Raw genomic sequence first — 20689 nt, forward strand, 5'->3', positions numbered from 1 at the left:
TATAGACTAATGTTAATATTATAGACTAATGTGTTGAGATTTCAAGATTATGTTAAAAAATATTTAAAAAGCTGGCCGCAATTGACCTTGAAACTTCCCCACTCTGTTCAGCAATATCAGACCTATATTCATTAAGATGTAATGTCAATATCTCAAGAGAAAGTTCAAGATATAGTGACTTGTAACCACTAACACGAGTGATTAGATCATAAAAATCTCAAGGGTTTGAGAGTCAAGATAAACTAAGCTATACAAGAAGCACAAGACACAAACAGCCAAAAAAAAGGAAATCACCAGCAAAGGACAAGATATAAAACCACAGAAACAAAATAAAAGATGAATACAAAAAACAAAAAAAAAAAATCCACCAACAGCTTCTCTATAATAAATAGCCAAATAAAAGGTAGGCCTAGAATATAACATTCCAAACCACAGATCAAAAGAAAAATATATCAGATGGGTACTAGAATTACAAAGAAGCACTTCTAGTTTCCAGCTCTTTACTTCAAGCTATGATTCCTCAATTTTATATAGGGTGACATCGACAAGTTAGACCTAGGGGAGTATTGGGAGTGAGCGAGAGAGACAGAGAGAGAAATCAAAATTAGGGTTTATTACCCTCAAATCCGCCTGTGAGGAGAGGGGAGGAGTACGCGGTGGCCGGTGGCTGTCGACAGACGGCAGGCAATGAGGGCGCCAGTGGGCTGTGGGCGGTGTGGCTGTCGAGTGTCGAGTGATGATTGGGAGTCTGGGAATGGGGCAGGGGAGGTACTGGGAGTTTGGGAATGGCGTAAGGGAGAATAGGAACTCAGATTAGAAGGTGTGTGCGTGAGGGGCTGAGGGTGAGGTCCTCCAGATCCGCGGGTCCGGGTCTGGATATTTTTCTCAGATCCGAATTCGGACCCGTGAATTTAAACGAATCCGGATCCGACGGGTCCAATTTTTTAGGACCCAGATCCGTGAAAACGGATACGGATCCACGGATCCGGGTCGGGTCCAATACTCATTGTCATCCCTATCCCTATGCTCTTCTCTCTCTCCCAAATCTGAGGCACCTCCTTCTTCCCTCAGATCTAGTAATTCAAATCTCTATTGTCATCTCTTTTATCAAATCTTAATGGAAGGCCAAAGGTTAATCTTCATTATTTTCTCTGTTTTATTTTATTTTATTTTATATTTTTTCTATGTTTATTGTAAGATTTGCATTTGATAGATGTTATTTATTTCGTTTTTGTTCTCCTTTTTTTTATAGATTATTTTCGTTTATTTTTATGTTTATAATTTGATTATTCGTTTTTTAGTCATAATTTTTCGAATATTCGTAATTTTTATATCTTTTTATTCGTTTTTTAGTGGTTAGATTTAGATTTCTTTTATGTTTGTTATGTTTTATTATTTAATAGATGTTTTTTTACTTATTCGTTTTTTTGTTGGATCTCGTCTTTTTAATTATTATTTTTTTTTGTAATTTTTTTTTGTTAGATTTGATTATTACAATTTACAGATTACAGTTGTTATTTACTATTTAATCGATGTTTTATTTGTTTTTTATTTGATTACTCCAATTTACAATTTACAATTTACAGATTACAGGTTTTGTTAGATTTGTTAGATCTCCAGTATGATGATGACTTGAGTAAAATGGTATTGAAATTGAAGATTGATGCTGGTGGATTTAGAGGCTTCTTTAGAGATTAATGTTTATGTTTGATTTGATGTTGTAATGAACTATTTGTGGAATTTGTAATGAATTTTTAAGTTGTTTTTAATGTTTAATGAATTCTTTTAAGTTGTTGTAGTGAAATTTTAATAAACTCATCAAATTGTAATGACCTATTTTTGGAAATTTTCAATTGGAATCAATTTGGCTAAACTGGCTTATTCGGTGCAATTCGGTGTAATTTGGATTGATTATTTAAAATTCGGTTTGGTTCAATTTGGATTATAAAAAATATAATTTGGATTTGGATTGAAAAAATCAACACCCAATTTAATTTGGTTTGATTTGGATTTGTGTATAATCCAAACCAAACACCGAACTTTCATCCCTAATTGGGCGTGTGTTTTCTATCTCGCGACTGTAATGGGGTAATGGTTGGCGTTTTTTTCGAAGTGTCGACCTTAGTAGAAAGTTTGAAAAAATATGTTCTTTTAATTAACAAATAGAAAAAATTGACATTAATAATTAAAATTTTTCTTGTCGTCAAGGACACCCCTGAAATTTCAAGAGTTCGGAGCGAAAAATAATTTATAAAACATAAAGGAAAAATTATCGTGAATAATATAACATTTTGTTAATTTTCCTACAATAATACCAACTATTGATTAACCATGAATAATATCAACTTAGAAAGGTATTTTCCTAGAATAATACCAACTTTAATTTATTAAATAATATACCAATTTTTTTATTTTATAATTACCTATAGTTTGATTTTTAACATTCTAGAAAAATACATCTTTAAGTTGGTATTATTCATGGTTAATCAATAGTTGGTATTATTGTAGGGAAATTAACAAAAGGTTGTATTATTCACGGTAATTTTCCCAAAAATAAACTACTGAATACAAAATTTTAATATCAAAAACAGTTGGTCTTGGACGAGACAGCCTCATAATGAGACCGTCAATTTGGACCGGTCCAATCCGCGCGTGTATCAACCTCACATGCTTTCTCTCGTTTTTTTTTATTTTCTGGGCATTTTACAATTTTAATCTTAAAGGTATCAATTTTGACCTTAAAGGTATCAATTTCAACTTAAAGTAAACTTTAAACATATCAATTAACATAAAAAATTTCAATTTTGACCTATTTGTGATTAATTTTGATGTTAAACTGATCAATTTCTACCTAAATATGGTTCTATTCACAATTTGAGAACGAAGTTAATAAAATGGGTATTATTTTATCATTCTATGGATGAATTTTAAACAACAAATGAATAGATATATTGATGAACGAAGTTAAATTATGACATATAATTTGACAATGATGTTTTATAATGTAACTCAATTTTGAACTTCTAATTTTCAATTATTGTTTTAAAAATAAGTATTCAAATTGTATAGATATATTGTATAGCATTTAGTTCAAATTTAATAGGTTAATAGTTTTAACACTATTATTGATAGTTTTATTGACCATTCATTTGTTGTTTGAAATTCATCCATAGAATGATAGAATAACACTATTTTATATAACTGCGTTCTAAAATTGTGAAACAGAACCATATTTAGGTAGAAATTGATCAATTTAACGTCAAAATTGATCACTTATAAGTTCAATTTGAAATTTTTTTACTTTAATTGATATGTTTAAGTATTACTTTACGTTGAAATTAATACCTTTAAGGTCAAAATTGATACCTCTAAGGTCAAAATTGATAAATGCCCAGAAAATGAAAAAAATAAGGGAAAACATGTGATGTTATTACACGCGCAAATTGGGCCGACCTACTCTTGGTCTCAATTTGAGACGGTCTCAGCCAAGTTTTGGTGTATCAAAAAAATGTTACACACCAATAATATAGCTCGATATTATTCTCTTTTGTTTGATAATTGTACATTTATAATTCAATAATTAGTAAACAAGGTAATGATTATCATTAATAACACTTTGGCTTGGTGGTTAAATGTACAAATTGATTACACAAGGTCTCAAGTTTGATGCATATGAAGGTAAAATCTATCTAATTTTTTTGTGGGCCCTGGGCACAGGCCCTTCTTGCCCTCGCCTAGGGTCCACTACAAATAAATGTTAAAAAAGCGACGGCCACCTGTTCATCGCCAATGGCGACGAAAAAGTCATCGCCATAGATTTCGGAAAAATGGCGACGACACAGTCTCGTAGACAGCTCATCGCCAGCCTTTTTCAACATCTCTTTTTAGAAAACAGTGTGGGGCGACGACCACTTTCAGTAGCCAGCTCGCCCAAATTAAAAAAAAAAATTTGAGTGAGCTACGGCACAGGGCCGTAGCCAGCTTGTAGCCCCTATTGAATATTTTTTTTTATTTTTTAAGTGGGTGACGACCATGTGCCATAGCTAAGCCGTTGCCCCTCTCCTCTTCATTTGTGAAATTTTGCTGCATTAAAAAAAACTACATAAGTGTCTACAATTAATAATATACTAATATAATTAATAATATATTAATAATACACTAATACGACTAATAATACACTAATACGACTAGTAATACACTAATACGACTAATTATATACTAATACAATTAATAATGTACTAATATTATAGCCCTATTTTAAAACCTCTTTTAATCTTAGCTTAAATAGCTATAATACACTAATACGACTAATTATGTACTAATTTGACTAATAATGTATTAGTATTACTTTAATACGACTACACAACTAATAATATATTAATAAGATGCTAATTCGACTACTAATACACTAATACGATTAATAATATATTAATACTACACTAATACTACTACAAAACTAATAATATATTAATAATGCATTAATTCAAATAACTATATACTAATATGATTAATAATATATAAATATTACTTTAATATGACTACACAACTAATAATTTACTAATATTACACTAATGCAACTAATTATATACTAATACAATTAATAATATACTAGTACTACACTTGTACAAATAATAATATACTAATACGATTAATAATATATTAATACTACACTAATACGATTAATAAAATATTAATACTACACTAATACGACTATACAAATAATAATATATTAATACGATATATTAATACTACACTAATACGACTACACAACTAATAATATACTAATACGATTAATAATATATTAATGCTACGCTAATACGATTATACAACTAATAATATACTAATACGATATATTAATACTACACTAATACAACTAGGACTGAACATGGTTTGGTCTAAACCGTAAACCAAACCGGACCAAACCGTAATTTAAATATTTGGTCTGGTCTACGGTCTAAATGGTCTGGTCCGTTTTTTTTTTTTTAAACGGTTTACGGTCCGGTCCCGGTTTTAAAATTTTCAAACCAAACCGGACCGGAAAACCGTATTAAAATCATATTTTAGGGGATTAGGGCAAGTGGGCAACTACTCGTGAGTGAACTCCTGCTGCTGGCTGCCTCCATCTCCTTTTCCAAAATCGTGAGTCGTAAATTATATTCTACGGGCATAGCCATTTTTGTTCTATTGCTCATCTTTTCTATCTCTCTCCTCTTTCTCTCGCATCTTCATCGTCTTCGTCAAGTAGGATTTCTCTTCGCTCCAGCAATAAACTGTAATTCGATTAGGACTACATTTTGGAAAAATCATATTGTTTTCGGCAATAACTTGAAGAGGAGAAAGCCTGTTTATTAAATCACACCCGTAATTTTCAACATTTCAAACCGGAAAATCGAATTCATTCTGGTAAGTATTTCGTATATAAGGGTTCACGCTTTTTAATGATTAAGCACTTGGTAGACTATGATAATTTTTTGGATTAAGCATGTCAATTTAGATCATCATCTCAGATTTTAGGATTTTAATGTTCAAAGTTGTCCAATTTGCAATTTCCTTCATTTTTATTCAGAAATTTTGATTTTTGTGAATCGAGCTTTGTAAGAAATTTATCTCTATCATTTTATCATTTACCTCATCCTTGTTCTTTTACTTAATAAATTGGGAAGTTTTTTGTTCACTTTACTATCAATTACTACAATAGAATTTAGCTGGCTCTGATAGATTATCTTGCTTGATAATCTGCTTTCTTTAGTGAGTCAATGCATATCTGTATGATGATTTGCTTTGCATTTTTTTATCCACGAGCAGTGATGAATTTTGCCTTGCTAATCGAAACACAAACAAGAACAGGATAGTAAAGAGAGAAGAGAAGAAGAAATAAATCCTTTTTATTCAAAGAATGAAGAATCTCACTCAATAAAATAAAAAAAAAATTAAAAAAAAACCGTAGACCAGACCAGACCGGACCAAGGTCCGGTCTGGTCTGAAAAATTTTCAGACCGGAATTTTTGGTCTGGTCCGGTTTGACAGAATAATCAGACCAGACCAAAGTCTGATTATTCTGTCAAACCGGACCAGACCGGACCGTGTTCAGCCCTAAATACAACTACACAACTAATAATATACTAATACGATTAATAATATATAAATGCTACGCTAATACGACTATACAACTAATAATATACTAATAATGCATTAATTCGACTAACAATACACTAATACAATTAAAATATATAAATATTACATTAATACGACTACATAACTAATGATATACTAATAATACACTAATTCGACTAACAATGCACTAATACGGGTATTAATATACTAATACGATTAATAATATATTAATACTATACAATTACGGCTAATAATATCCTAACAAAACTAATAATACAGTAATACTACTAACTATATAGTAATATGACTAATTATATACTAATATTACTCTAATAATAATAATAATAATAATAATAATAATAATAATAATAATAATAATAATAATAATTATAAGTTATAAAAACATTGAAATATAAGTTATTAGGTAATCAATATAAAAGCAGCTTATTAATTATCATTAAGTTATGAGTGTCCTAGTAGTTGGAGTGTTACACCTTGATACTAGAGGTCAAGGGTTTAAGCCCTAGCAACAACAATTATTCAAATATTGGTTTGGTAGCCAAAGGTTCAAGTCCCAGCAACAACAAGTCGATTTTTTTTTTAAATCTGGGCGACCAAACAGGGTCTTAGCCAGACCGTAGCACCCAAAAAACGCACATGGCGACGACACATGGGCCGCCGTCGCCCCATTTTCGTAATTTTGGCGACGTTTAGGCGTCCAATTTTCATTTAGCATCCACCAAAATGGCGTCCACCCTTGGGCCGTCGCCAGGGCCACATTTTGCCAATTTAGCGATTAAATGGCGATCATAAGTGTCGTCGCCATTGTGTTATTTAGTTATAGTGGTCGGCCCTGCTCGTCGTCCGCGGTGAATAATTTCGTTATGAGAAACTTAGCATTTGTCTTAGTTTGTTGGCAACATAATTTATTATAGCCTATTATTTATAATATGGTATATGTTGTGGAAAATTTATGGCAAATGTTGGATTAATAAAAAATAGTTTAAAGTTGAGATTAGAGTGAAAGGTTGGATTATTAGTTTCAAAAAAATTATTATTTAGAACAATTTAACTTTTTTTTGATTTTCGAGCAATAATCTCAACTTTTGATCAACCATGAAAAATCTAAACCTTAGAGGGTGTTTGTCTCTAACATCCAAACATGTAAAGTAGCTGACTATCATTTATTAAAAATGAATGTTTTGCCTAAGTGGAGCTAAAAATGAAAAATATTCCTACTTTGGTGCTCACTTAAAATTTTTTTCCAAAGTAGTGTTTAACTGTTTATGTAGATAGATATGTCAATAAGTTGTGTTAATTTTGGTTTGGATCCTTCAAACCTTAATGTGAACCAAAATAATAGTAGGTTTAAGCAGAAATAAAAAAAGAAAAACAATAATATTCTAATGCCCACTAAAATTTATTTTTTTTATATTGGAAAGAAATTTAATTCATTAATCTTTATTTGATTTGGAGGCTTCAAACCTAAAAATGAAACTGACAAAATAATTGGTCTACACATCGTATCACATGTGCTAGATAGAATAAATTATTATACAAAAATATATATGTAATATAACAAAGAATTAAACATCACCTTTTTTTTCTTTAGATATAATAAAAAGTATCAGTAAATTAAATAGGTTGGGGGAATTTGGAAAAAAAAATTATTTAGGACTGCATGGGTTATTTAGGACGACTAAAAAAAGTTATTGTCCCAATATAAACAAGAAAAATTTGTAAAAAGTATCAACTATAATTTATCTGCATTAAATAATTTATAGTAGTGATTACTCAAAACAATCTATTTTATTGAAGTGATATTCTTAAAGTATTCCAAATTATTTTTCTACTATAACAATCGAGAGCATTTTGAGAAGATATATAAAAACTTTAGGTCATTAATCATTATGAGAAGGGTACACCAATTGTAAGAAAAATTTTGAGTTAACCCATACTAAGGATTATTTTGAGTGGATGAGTCAGAGCAAAAACTATATTTTTAGTGATTTTTTTAACAATAAATCAACGTCCAAGAATAAAATTATATCTATAAGTTTTCTACCTTAGTTTACTTTGCTCCAAGTCTCAAATGCATCAAGTATTTGTGGCTAGCAATAGGTGTATCAAGAGAAGCGATCTTTGCTTTTTTCTCGCCAATTAAAGGTATTTTCAAACATTCTTCAATCCCTCAAAAATATATCTTTCTACAATTAATTTAGTTCACATTGAGATTTGAAGGGTCCACCCAAAATTAAAGTAGCTTAATACCATGTCTCATCTACTTGAACACTACTTAGAGAAATATTTTTTAATAAGCACCAATCATTTATTAAAAATAGATAAAAAAAAATTAAAAAACCAAACTTAACCTACTTGAAGTTACTATTGAGTTTGGGGCCACGATGGGGGAATGGGTTGTTGTTGTCTGTTAGTGGTGGTGGTAGTGGTTAGAAAGGGAGGCTGTTAAGGGTTTTAAAAAAAATATTTATTTGTTTTTAATTTAAATTTATCTTTTTTTCTTTTGCAAAATAACCTACTATTGAGGTTACTGATAACACTAGTTCACTCATAGAAAACATCCTATAAAGTCTGAATTATTCATAGTTAATTAAAAATTGAGATTTTTATAAAGATATTGAAGACATGTTGGATTATTCTAGGTAATTTTACTTATAGAGTACCATCCAATGTATAATAATTAACAACATAATCAACCTAGCATATAAAAGTTGTAGGGTTTAGCTTTTCTACCCTTAATAATTCATTCCTTGAGTATAAAATCATCATTTTCCCCAAAATATCTCAAGGTTAGTGGCGTAACATGACCCCTACGACCGTATAGATCGCCATAGCATAATCCAGTTGGAGGAATGCACTTGGAAGAGCTAATCTCAAGGCAACATCCGACCTATAATATTGTTTGTCTTGTTCAGATCGCCATAAATAAAGTATGCATAACTCCGTGGTGGTCTTTATTTGTACTCTAACCATAGGAACAAAATAGCCCTAGAAAGTATCTCAAATCCTTTTGTAAGCCTTGTAAGTATCTCAAACAACACATATTAATGAACATATTGTTCGGGGTGTTCTTATCCGTATGTGATACTTAATTATTTTTCATCCACCTCCTAAATAACATAATCAATTCTCATGAATAATTTCATCATACATAAGTAACTCTCAAAACACTAGTGGAAAAAAACGTATTTGCTGCTCAACATTTGCTGCGGTTTTAGTATATTCGCAGCAATAAATGGGAAAAAGATTTGAAAAAAAAAAAATACTAACTGCTGCGGTTTTTGTTGATTGACCGCAGCAAATACCCCATTCTACCGTTAACAAATAGCAAAATTAAAAAAAAAAGCATTTATTGCTGCGGTTGGCTAGGGCCCGCATCAAATAACCTTAAATAGCCGTTAAATTTCATCAAAATTAAAAAAAAAAAAGCCTTAATTGCTGCGGTTGGCTAGGGCCCGCAGCAAATAACGTAAAGCAACCGTTCAAATTCAGCAAAAATTAAAAAAGAAAGCCTTATTTGCTGCGGTTGGCTTGTGACCGCAGCAATAAACCGCATTGTACACTGCACGCTTCTTCAACTTCTCAAAATACAAGTATAGCAAATAAAGCCCGCCATTCTGATCTTTTCATTTCGCCATTCTCTTCTCACAAACCCATTGAAAATCCTCGACTCAAGCAATAAACGCACCATTTTCGCCATTCAACATTTCATTCTTCATCTTCATCTTCTTCTAAAAAACATAAAATCATTTCAAACCCACCATTATTGAAAAACACTCGAAAAAACTGAGTGATTGAGTGTTTCTTCAAACTTGTTCTTCATAATCTTCGAACACATAATCTTCACAAACGTTTGCTTGCTGTTTCATTCGTGCATTTGCTTGTTCATCTGCGTGTGTGTGCATTCTTCAAAAGCGTTTGAAACCAAAGGCATTTGCTTGTTCATCTTCAAAACTCACGAATTAAGGTAGTATTTCTCTTTTTAATTTCAATAAGCATTGAAATATCTCATTGTTGCTTACTGTTCTTGTTGCTGGTCGCATTGCTTTGTTCTTGTTGCTGGTCACATTGCTTTGTTCTTGTTGCTGGTCGCATTTAATGTCAAAACCCTTCTGTTCTTGTTGCTTTGTTCTAATGTAGATCATGATCAAAACAAAGAAATGAAAATATCGTTTAGAGATAGGCATGGTCCGTATGATATGTATGATATGGGCTAAATGATCTGTATATATATATCTATATATATATATCTATATATATATATATATATATATATATATATATATATAAATATATATATATATATATATATATATATATATGTGTGTGTGTATATATATATATATATATATATATATATATATATATATATATATATATATATATATATATATATATATATATATATATATATATATATATATATGGCATGTATTGTGAATTGGTTATAGTTGTGTTAGAGAACTACCCACTTGTGATCATCGTAGAATTAAAAGGGTCGAGGGAATGAACGATATATTAGTGCAACTTGAACTTTGTTAATGATAAGTAGACTATGAAATGTATTGTGATTTGTTTAAGGTTAAGTTAGTGAGCTTCTCACCATCTTGATTTTCACTTGGAAAAGTTAGAGTAAATATGTTTTTAGGAATGTGGTTTGTTGTTTATTATTTATATTGTGGTTTGTGGTTTGTTAATTAATTATTAGCATATTTAGTAAATATTTTTATTATAAATAAGTATATATGTTTAAAATTTGTGTATTAATTTTGTTTTGAATCAATTAATCACACTAATTAGGATGACAAACGATCGTTCTTGGATGTATGGAAGCATTGAATCGTCGGAATTTATTGATGGCGTATTAGAATTTTGTAGTATTGCGGTTGAACATCAAGTTAGGACGGGGGGAGTTGGTTTTTATTGCCCATGTGTCAGTTGTGGCAATGTATCAAAGGTAGATAGTGTTGATATCCTTAGGGAGCACATACTTCGACGTGGGTTTAGGCCTCAATATCATGTTTGGGTTTGGCATGGTGAGGAGGGAGTTTACAAAGAGAAAAGTGTTGTTGAGGACGTCAATAATGTGGCCGATGTCAATGAGGATGTAGTAGATCATGTTGATGGGTATGAGACAGATGAAGAGAATGTCGATGAGGATGTGGATCGTGTTGATGAGATGATGGAGGGAGTCGAGGATGAGTTAGGAAAACGTCCTCGTGTTTTTGACTTGTTGACAGAGGCTTCTCAAAAGCCTTTGTACCCTGGATGTACAAAGTTCACCAAACTAACAGCAGTGTTGACAATTTTCAACATTAAGTCAAAGTTCAATTGGAGTGACGCTAGTTTCACAATGTTATTAGAAGCGTTAGGTGAGTTGCTTCCTGAGGGAAATGAACTTCCAAAGTCGACATATTATGCCAAAAAGCTCATGTGTCCTTTCGGCTTAGAGTACCAGAAGATTCATGCGTGTCCGAATGATTGTGTGTTGTATCGGAATGAAAACAAGAACTTAGAAGAGTGTCCTAGGTGTGGGTTATCGCGCTACAAGCGTAAAGGGGCTCGGGATGCTAAAGGGCCCCCGGCTAAGGTATTGTGGTATCTTCCAATAATACCTAGATTCAAGCGCTTGTTTTCTATAAAGAAAGATGCGTTAAATTTGAGGTGGCATGCAGATAGGGTGAAGAAAGGTTACTTGCTCACACATCCATCTGATTCTCCGGAGTGGAAGAGTATTGATAGGTTGCATAAGACTTTTGGGGATGAGGTTCGTAATTTAAGGCTCGGACTGTGTACGGATGGAATGAACCCGTTCGGCAATCTTAGTTCTCAACATAGTACTTGGCCGGTACTTTTAGTGATCTATAATTTGCCACCTTGGTTGTGTATGAAGCGTAAGTACATAATGCTTTCGCTTCTTATCTCGGGTCCTAAACAACCTGGCAATGACATAGATGTGTATCTTGCACCTCTCGTTGAGGATTTGAGAAAGATGTGGGATGAAGGCGTTTCAGTGTTTGATGCATATGCTAATGAGGAGTTCACCTTGCGTGCAATGCTTTTATGCACCGTTAATGATTTTCCGGCATATGGCAACTTATCGGGGTATAAGAACAAAGGGAAGAAAGCATGCCCGATATGTATCGATGACATGGAATCCACGTGGATTCCTAAGTGCAAACACGTATTCATGCACCATCGAAAGTTCCTCCCACGAGACCACCAATATCGTAAGAAGAAGAAGTTGTTCAATGGGGAGGTTGAGGACCGTGTAGCTCGTCGACCGTTGACCGGTTATGAGGTTTATGAACAGGTTAAGGGAGTTGAGACTGTATTTGGTAAAACGGGGCAAGTGCAAGGAGGTGAAGGCCGATTATGGAAAAAAGAATCAATCTTTTGGAAGCTTCCATATTGGAGAGATCTACAGGTTAGGCATTGTCTTGACGTTATGCATATAGAGAAAAATGTATGCGATGCCATACTCGGGACTCTCATGAACATTCCGGGTAAGACAAAAGATGTTAGGGCCGTGCGAGATTGGTTTGAATGTAAGGGTCTTCGTCCGGAGTTGTGGGCACATGTTAAGGTGAGTAAGAAAAGAAATAGAGCTGATGATGAAGTTGGTGACAATAAGAAGAAGATGCTTAATGACAAAGTTTATTTGCCTCCAGCTTGCTACACATTGTCCAAAGCAGAGAAGCGGACATTTTGTGAGTGTTTGTATGGCATTAAGGTTTCGTCTGGGTACTCATCCAACATGAAGAGATTTGTTAGCCTAAATGGTGAGCTGAAGTTGGGAAGCATGAAATCTCACGATTGCCATGTAATGATGCAAGTGTTCTTACCAATTTGTAGTAAAGTTCTTGATCCCTTTAAACTTGATGCACTTCAACTCGACGTGATTGTAACTTTATGCAAGTTTGAGATGTATTTTCCACCTTCTTTCTTTGACATAATGGTTCATCTTATTGTCCATCTCGTTCGTGAGATCAAACTTTTGGGTCCAGTTTTTTTAAGGTGGTGTTATCCTTTTGAAAGACACATGGGTGTTTTACAAAACAAGGTGAGGAATCCAGCACAGCCCGAGGGGAGTATGATTCAAGGCACTGTGAGCGATGAGATTAGTAACTTTATAGCCGAGTATTTGGCCATGGCAAAGCCTATTGGACTTCCCACCTCTAGACATGAAGGAAGGCTTGAGGGAAAAGGAACAATTGGCTCCAAATCGGTCACACCTCCTCGAGAAAGCCTTCTACAAGCACACTTGTATGTGTTGCATCATATTCCGGAAGTTCATCCTTTTTTGAGTGAGCATTTTGATATATTGCGCGCAAAACATCCTTCTAAAGGGGATAGGGCATTGATGCAGTTGCATAACAAGACGTTTATTAATTGGTTTCATAATCGAGTAATATTCGAAGAACTCAAGGGTGTATCCGAAATTGTTAAGTGGTTAGCTTTTGGTCCTCGTGATGATGTCAACAAATATGAGGGTTACGATGTCAATGGCTTCACATTTTGGACTGAGGGTCAAGACAAGAAGTCATCGTATCTACAGAATAGTGGGGTTTCTATTTTGGCGTCATCTACATTTTACGCGAGTGCGAAGGATCAAGCGCCGGTTGATGCTAAATTGGTATACTACGGGCGGGTACATGAAATATGGGAGCTTGACTACTCTACTTTCAATATTGGTCTTTTCAAATGTAAGTGGGTAGATAATAATCGACGATGCATAAAAAATGACGACCCTTGTGGATTCACTCTTGTAGACTTAGCTCGTTTGCGTGATAGTGAGGAGCCATTCATACTAGCCACACAAGCCAAGCAAGTATTCTACATTGTAGACCCGTCTGATAAAAAATGGTCTATTGTTGTACCGGGAAAATGAAGCATTATTGGTATAGGTGATGTTGAGGATGAGGAAGAATATGAAGCTTTTGAAGACTCCCCTCCCTTTATCAATCCAATATCAGTGGATCAAGATGATGTAGATGATGTAGATGTTGGTTATATGCGTGTAGATCACACGGAAGGAATACATTTGAATTAAGTGATTCACAAGGTATGAATTTAAAGCTTTTAAAAGTTTTTTTGGCACTTGGTTTGTTTTGCATGAAACTTTGCACAGAACACTTATTTGTTATATATTATTGTGTTGAACGTACGTATTAGAATTGTAAATCATAGTCATATTCTTAATATTACTTAGCTTATGTTCTAATATATTTATATTCATACTCTTTCAGGTACTGATATATAATGCATCTATTCAGAGACGAAATTGTCCCCGAGATTGAGACCTCGGATAATGAGCATCGTAGTTACGACAGTGAAGAGGACCAAATTGTGAGATTCGAGCGTATGGCTGAAGACGCTCCACCTCTAGACAATGATTTTGAGACTGAAGACGCCCCACCAATGGATGCTCCCACTACCGGTAAGAAAAGAAAAGGGCGAGGTCCTACGAAAAACCTCAAAGTCACGGAACCAATGCATTTGGAATACAATGCATTGGGTCAACCCTGCGGAAAATGGCGTAGGCAATATGGAAAACAAGTGGGCCTATGTATCCGCAAGATTTCCATATTGCACGCATGGAACGAGGTTCCAGAGGGTTTGAAAGACTCTCTATGGAATGATACTGTGGTAAGCAACTTTACTATTTTTACTCATTTAGTTTCATTTTAAAATTAATTTAATTGACAGTAACAAATATAAATTTTTTTGTAGAATCTTTTCCACATCGAGAGCGATGAGGACAAGAAGAATGTGTTTCTTTCAGCTGTTGCTGAAAGATTCAGAGATTTCAAATCCAAGCTAGTAACTGGCTGGATTACGAAGACCCGTGCCCGTACGACCAAAAAGGTCAAAACGGAAACGAAGGTGGAGAGCAAGCACCTTCGAAGATGCCCTACGAAATATGGGGTCACATATCGAAGAGGGATTGGGAGGCCTTTGTTGCCAAAAGAACAACTCCCATAGAAGTTGTAAGTATTTCATATTATATTATAGTTTACCAATTTGAATTTACTTCTTTTGATTCAGTCATTAAACTAATACATGACATTCGATTTCTATTGATTAATTAGGAAAAGCGTGGTAAAGCTTCAGATTCTGCAAGCAAAAGGAAGTTTTTATTTGTCAATTTCGCGCGTAAAGTAGGTCAAACATGGTTTGTTATGCACGAAACTTGGCACACAACACTATTTGGCATATATTATTGTGTTGAAATGGTTAGAATTGATAATAATAGTCATATGCTAGAAATTAGAAGTTAAGTTGCAATTTTATGCGTTTTTAAGCGTTTTTGTCCATTTCGCGCGTAAAGTAGGTCAAACATGGTTTGTTATGCACGAAAATTGGCACACAACACTATTTGGCATATATTATTGTGTTGAAATGGTTAGAATTGATAATAATAGTCATATGCTAGAAATTAGAAGTTAAGTTGCGATTTTATGCGTTTTTAAGCGTTTTTGTCAATTTCGCGCGTAAAGTACTCAAACATGGTTTTGATGCGAAACCGGGGCTGATTAAGGCCTTGGTTATGCAAGGATTAATGTTGTGCGTAAGCTTTGATTAATGACACTGTCAAAAACTACAAATGATCATGAAAAGAACACGAAACAACCACAAACACTTAAACATAATTCTGATCTAGCAAACTGTCGACCAACCCTCCTTCGGCTCAGCTTCTAGGAGTCCACGGGGATTGTTAGAATGGTTTTAGGACCTTGATAGCTAGATCCAAGTACCAAGATTCCATTTCCACTTTAGCCTAGGTCCTGGATGCATAGGTTTGGTCTCCACGTGTCGTGCAAGGTGGTCTGGTCACTAGTTTGATGCTGTCAATTTCGCGCGTAAAGTAGGTCAAACATGGTTTGTTATGCACGAAACTTGGCACACAACACTATTTGGCATATATTATTGTGTTGAAATGGTTAGACTTGATAATAATAGTCATATGCTAGAAATTAGAAGTTAAGTTGCGATTTTATGCGTTTTTAAGCGTTTTTTGTCCATTTCGCGCGTAAAGTAGGTCAAACATGGTTTGTTATGCACGAAACTTGGCACACAACACTATTTGGCATATATTATTGTGTTGAAATGGTTATACTTGATAATAATAGTCATATGCTAGAAATTAGAAGTTAAGTTGCGATTTTATGCGTTTTTAAGCGTTTTTGTGAATTTCACGCGTAAAGTAGGTCAAACATGGTTTCTTATGCACGAAACTTTGCACACAACACTATTTGGCATATATTATTGTGTTGAAATGGTTAGAATTGATAATAATAGTCATATGCTAGAAATTAGAAGTTAAGTTGTGATTTTATCCGTTTTTAAGCGTTTTTGTCAATTCCGCGCGTAAAGTAGCTCAAACTTTGTTTGTTTTGCACGAAACTTGGCACACAATACTATTTGGTATATATTATTGTGTAGAAGTTGTTAGAATTGAAAATCATAGTCATATTCTAGAATTTATGTGTTAAGTTGCGATTTTATGCGTTTTTAACCGTTTTTGACACTAACTTCTATTTTCTCTTAGTGCTTTCAACAACCTCCTTCTTCCGTTGACTGCGGCTACTACGCGCTGAAGTTTATGGACGATATTATAAATTCCGTGAAGGAATTTGGAGTCGAAAATATAGATGCCGTAAGTATTTGTTACGTTCTTAATTAAATATATTATTGGTAAAATCTAAATGTTTCTATATTAATAGCTTTTATTTTAATATAGGTTTTAAACGACATTCCGAGGGAAACACGCGCTTTGAGAAGTGAAGAGATGCGCGAATTAAAAGACAAGATTGCCGTGTATCTTGCTAATATTTGTCCTTGATAAATTGTAATTAGTATATATTGATTATTTTTTATAGTTTATTTAATGTATATATATATATATGTACGTACATATTATATTATATATATATACGAGCGAGAGTTTATTATTACAAAGAGATTAATGTTGATTATCTGTGATTATCATTGGATTAATCACTGTTATTACATTGTAATATTATTGCATTATTATAAGGATTAAACGGAAAAAGAAAAAAAAAAAGAGACTTATTGCTGCGGTTTTAGGCCTGACCGCAGCAAATAATGCCACACTAATTGCTGCGGTTTTTCCCCCTGACCGCAGCAAATAGCACCCATTATTTGCTGCGGTTTTAGCCTATGACCGCAGCAAATAATGCCCTTATTTGCTGCGGTTTTGAACCGCAGCATTTAAAGTAGGACATTTGCTGCTATCACTATTGCTGGGGGCCAAAACCGCAGCAAATAATGGCAAAAAAACCGCAGCAAACGAGGTTTTTTCCACTAGTGAAAGTGTATGCATAATCAATGTCTAAGCATGAATGCATCTTAAAAGCACAACACAATATCAACACTTCACAACCTTAAGACCCTTTTAATGTCCTCTCACAAATTGACATCGTAATACATTAACTGTAACAACCCAACTTACTGTTGACTGAGTAAATAGGGTCATCACAGAATTTATTTCCCTAGAAACTTAAATTACACTTCCAAAACTTGAGCAAAGGAGTCACCAGTTCTTTAACGTAACTGACTCAGCTAATTCTCAAACCAAACATCTATCTAAAACACAAAGTAATCATAAAAATCACTCTATAAGTCCAATTTAACCAGCATAACCAAGTCTAATATACATTTATCAAAATCCTAATACAATACTACACTTCTCACTTACTCAGCTAAATCTAACATCTCTGTAACTCTAATCATCACCGCTTAACCAAGACTGCAGCTTAACCAAGAGTTATGCTAGCATTCTAACCTTTAAAATCTCACAATCAATTCAAGAATATCAATTATCCAATACGTTCTTATTAACAACCATATTCCACCAAATTTCGTAAATTCAATGTCCATCCATCCCATACTTACATATCAAGATTCACAAGGATTTAAGGTTACACCAAGACCCTTAATCTATTAGAATGTATGTGATTAAACACAAAGGTCATTGTTCTTCCTACAATCAATAAGTCTCAAAAGAATCTAATACTTCATCCAAAAATATTTAATTATCCAACATTTAATCTTTACAAATATTCTTCAATAAAATCCCTAATCACAACATTTCTTTAATCCAATTCCAATCCTCATAAGACTCATCTAATTTAATTAACAAGTATATACAAAAAATCTTGATTCAATCAAATAGTCTCATATTTGCAATAATTCTTGGTGAAAGACATGGTAAAATAATGAAATGACAAGGAAAAGAAAATGTATTATTGTATTCAACAAACAAGCAAGCAACAATAGTATTTAGGGTATATGTATTTTTCGAACATAGAGAAGCGATGGGAAGAGTTGATTGTGCGAAAATTCAGTGGAAGAGAGTTGTTTAATTTGAAAATCAGGAAAGGAGGAGAGAAAGATATACCTGCTGCTTCAAAAACCAATCAAAAGGGATTGTTGTACGTTGAACCGAGGATTGCTTCGAAGCTTTTCATAAATCAATTGATAAGGCTGCGTTATACCTCCTTGGATTCAAAGAACACAAAGAAGAACGAAGGTGGTAAAAATGGTGTTGTTGTACTCGACCAACAGAAATGGCGAGATTGAATTGACACACGGAAGAAGAAAAGAATCTTGAGGAAGAAGGTGGTGCCATTCTTGATTGAAGTTTTTTCAGAAACAAGGGGAAGGGTGTGAGCGTGATTGAGTTAGGGTTTAGGAACAAAATGTGAAAGATGATGAATAGTGATAGTAGTATTGAAATCTAATTTATTATTATTATTATTATTATTGTTATTATTATTATTATTATTATTAGAATTGAATCATAGAGTCACTAAAGCTTAGTCGTCTATTCTCTATCTTCTTCTAACTTTAACCCAAATAAATTTTTATCCTCAATATAAATTCTCAAATGTTACATTAACATCCAAACCCACGTATAAAAATATGCACAACAATACCAACACAACCTATTTCACATCATACAAGTTCAACATTTTCATCGCACATCATACCACACATGAATTATGATCACTTAAAACAAAAACGCATTTGAAAGGTACCGATTACGTTGGTTACCAAATTGCATAGCTTTCAATGACTTAAGTATTTTTAAAGCATTTAAACGACGTTTGATTGTATAAAGACTAGAAATGACTTAACGTATTTCAACCCCTAACTTACAATGCACAAAATGTCCCCCAGGAAAGATTTTTTAGTCAAAAACGTCATTAACCAAATCCAAAAAATTATTTCATAATCCAACATTTCATAGTACAAACAACTATTAAATAACAAAGAAATATTTAAATCTTTTATAATTCTATACCACTTATTATATTTTTTATAAAAAATAAAATCACAAAGAATATTCATTTTATTTTTTATTCACATATGTATTTTTTTTTATCAAATATTAATTCCATGTATCCAAACGTTGCAACAGCATGCATCAAACATCAAAATTCACACTTATGCACAAAAACACAAAAACGATCATTTAACACAACTACATAATTTTCGAACCAATAAACATAAAAATCAAATTTATACTACGATTTCATCAATTAAAAACCTAAATAATGTTGTCATTTACAGCGTATAATGGTTATCGGAAATAATTAAATTAAATAAATTAGTTAATAAAATTAATCAATTAATGTTAAATATCCCAAAATTTGCAAAGGAGTCGAGCGATCGACTGTAGCCAGTTGGCTCGACTAGTTTGGTACTGGGCACTCACTGTTTTGCTTCGCACGGTTTTTTGCAAGCTAGTTATTGTCTGTTTTGTTGGTTATGTAATAACTACTTACGGTTGATATGGTTATATAATCAGATCATATTGGGATGGATCGATTTATTAATGATATTTGTTTGTGAGTCGATGTTGCGTTTCATGAAGCGACATTTTACTTCATGAAATGATGTTTGCTTTTCTATAAATATAGAAGGCATGTGAAAGTTATTTCCTACATGGAAAATACTTGAAATTTCTGAATTCTTCTCCTCTATTACACTTTACATAGAGAACTTGCAATCCTCAATTGTAAATTTTTGTTTTCTTCTTCCATCTAAGTTTTCTCACATAGTTTTAGTTTATTTGTGCTAAGATTCTAGTGAAATTTTTTGTATCTTAAAACATGTTTTCGGCATACATTTCTAGGCACCATGGTAGGGAGAAAATGTGAAAGAACATCTCGCCTAGAATTTTTATCAAGTCGGATACAAAACCTTCTTATTACTATGTTCGATATATGGTAATTTCCGAAGATAAAGTTCGCATTTAGTGTATATTTAAGCAAAGGTTTGAGCTTATCATATATATTTTATAACTTACTAAATTTATGTAACTTTATTTTATAATTTAACTTTATTTTATAATTTTAATTAATAAATTAAAGTCACATATTACAACAAATACATCTTTTCAACAAAAGATGAAGAATTGCATAATCTCCATGATAAATCAATATAAAGCAACACAAATTGAAACACCCAAAAACCAAAATTTTGGCTATATGAACACATCAACCCTAGCTAGACTCAAGAACAC

At 32.9% G+C, this 20689-nt stretch overlaps 1 long non-coding RNA gene across 1 annotated transcript; it reads left to right on the forward strand.

Moving 5' to 3' along the window:
- Window positions 1-173: 173 nt before the first annotated feature.
- On the forward strand, window positions 174-1873 carry LOC130810462 (uncharacterized). Its single transcript, XR_009041061.1, has 2 exons — window positions 174-1131; window positions 1587-1873. It is a non-coding gene; the product is annotated as an uncharacterized LOC130810462 (long non-coding RNA).
- The last annotated feature ends 18816 nt before the right edge of the window (window positions 1874-20689 follow it).

This window comes from Amaranthus tricolor, chromosome 4 (genome assembly GCF_026212465.1).
Source record: "Amaranthus tricolor cultivar Red isolate AtriRed21 chromosome 4, ASM2621246v1, whole genome shotgun sequence".
Lineage (NCBI taxonomy): Eukaryota > Viridiplantae > Streptophyta > Magnoliopsida > Caryophyllales > Amaranthaceae > Amaranthus > Amaranthus tricolor.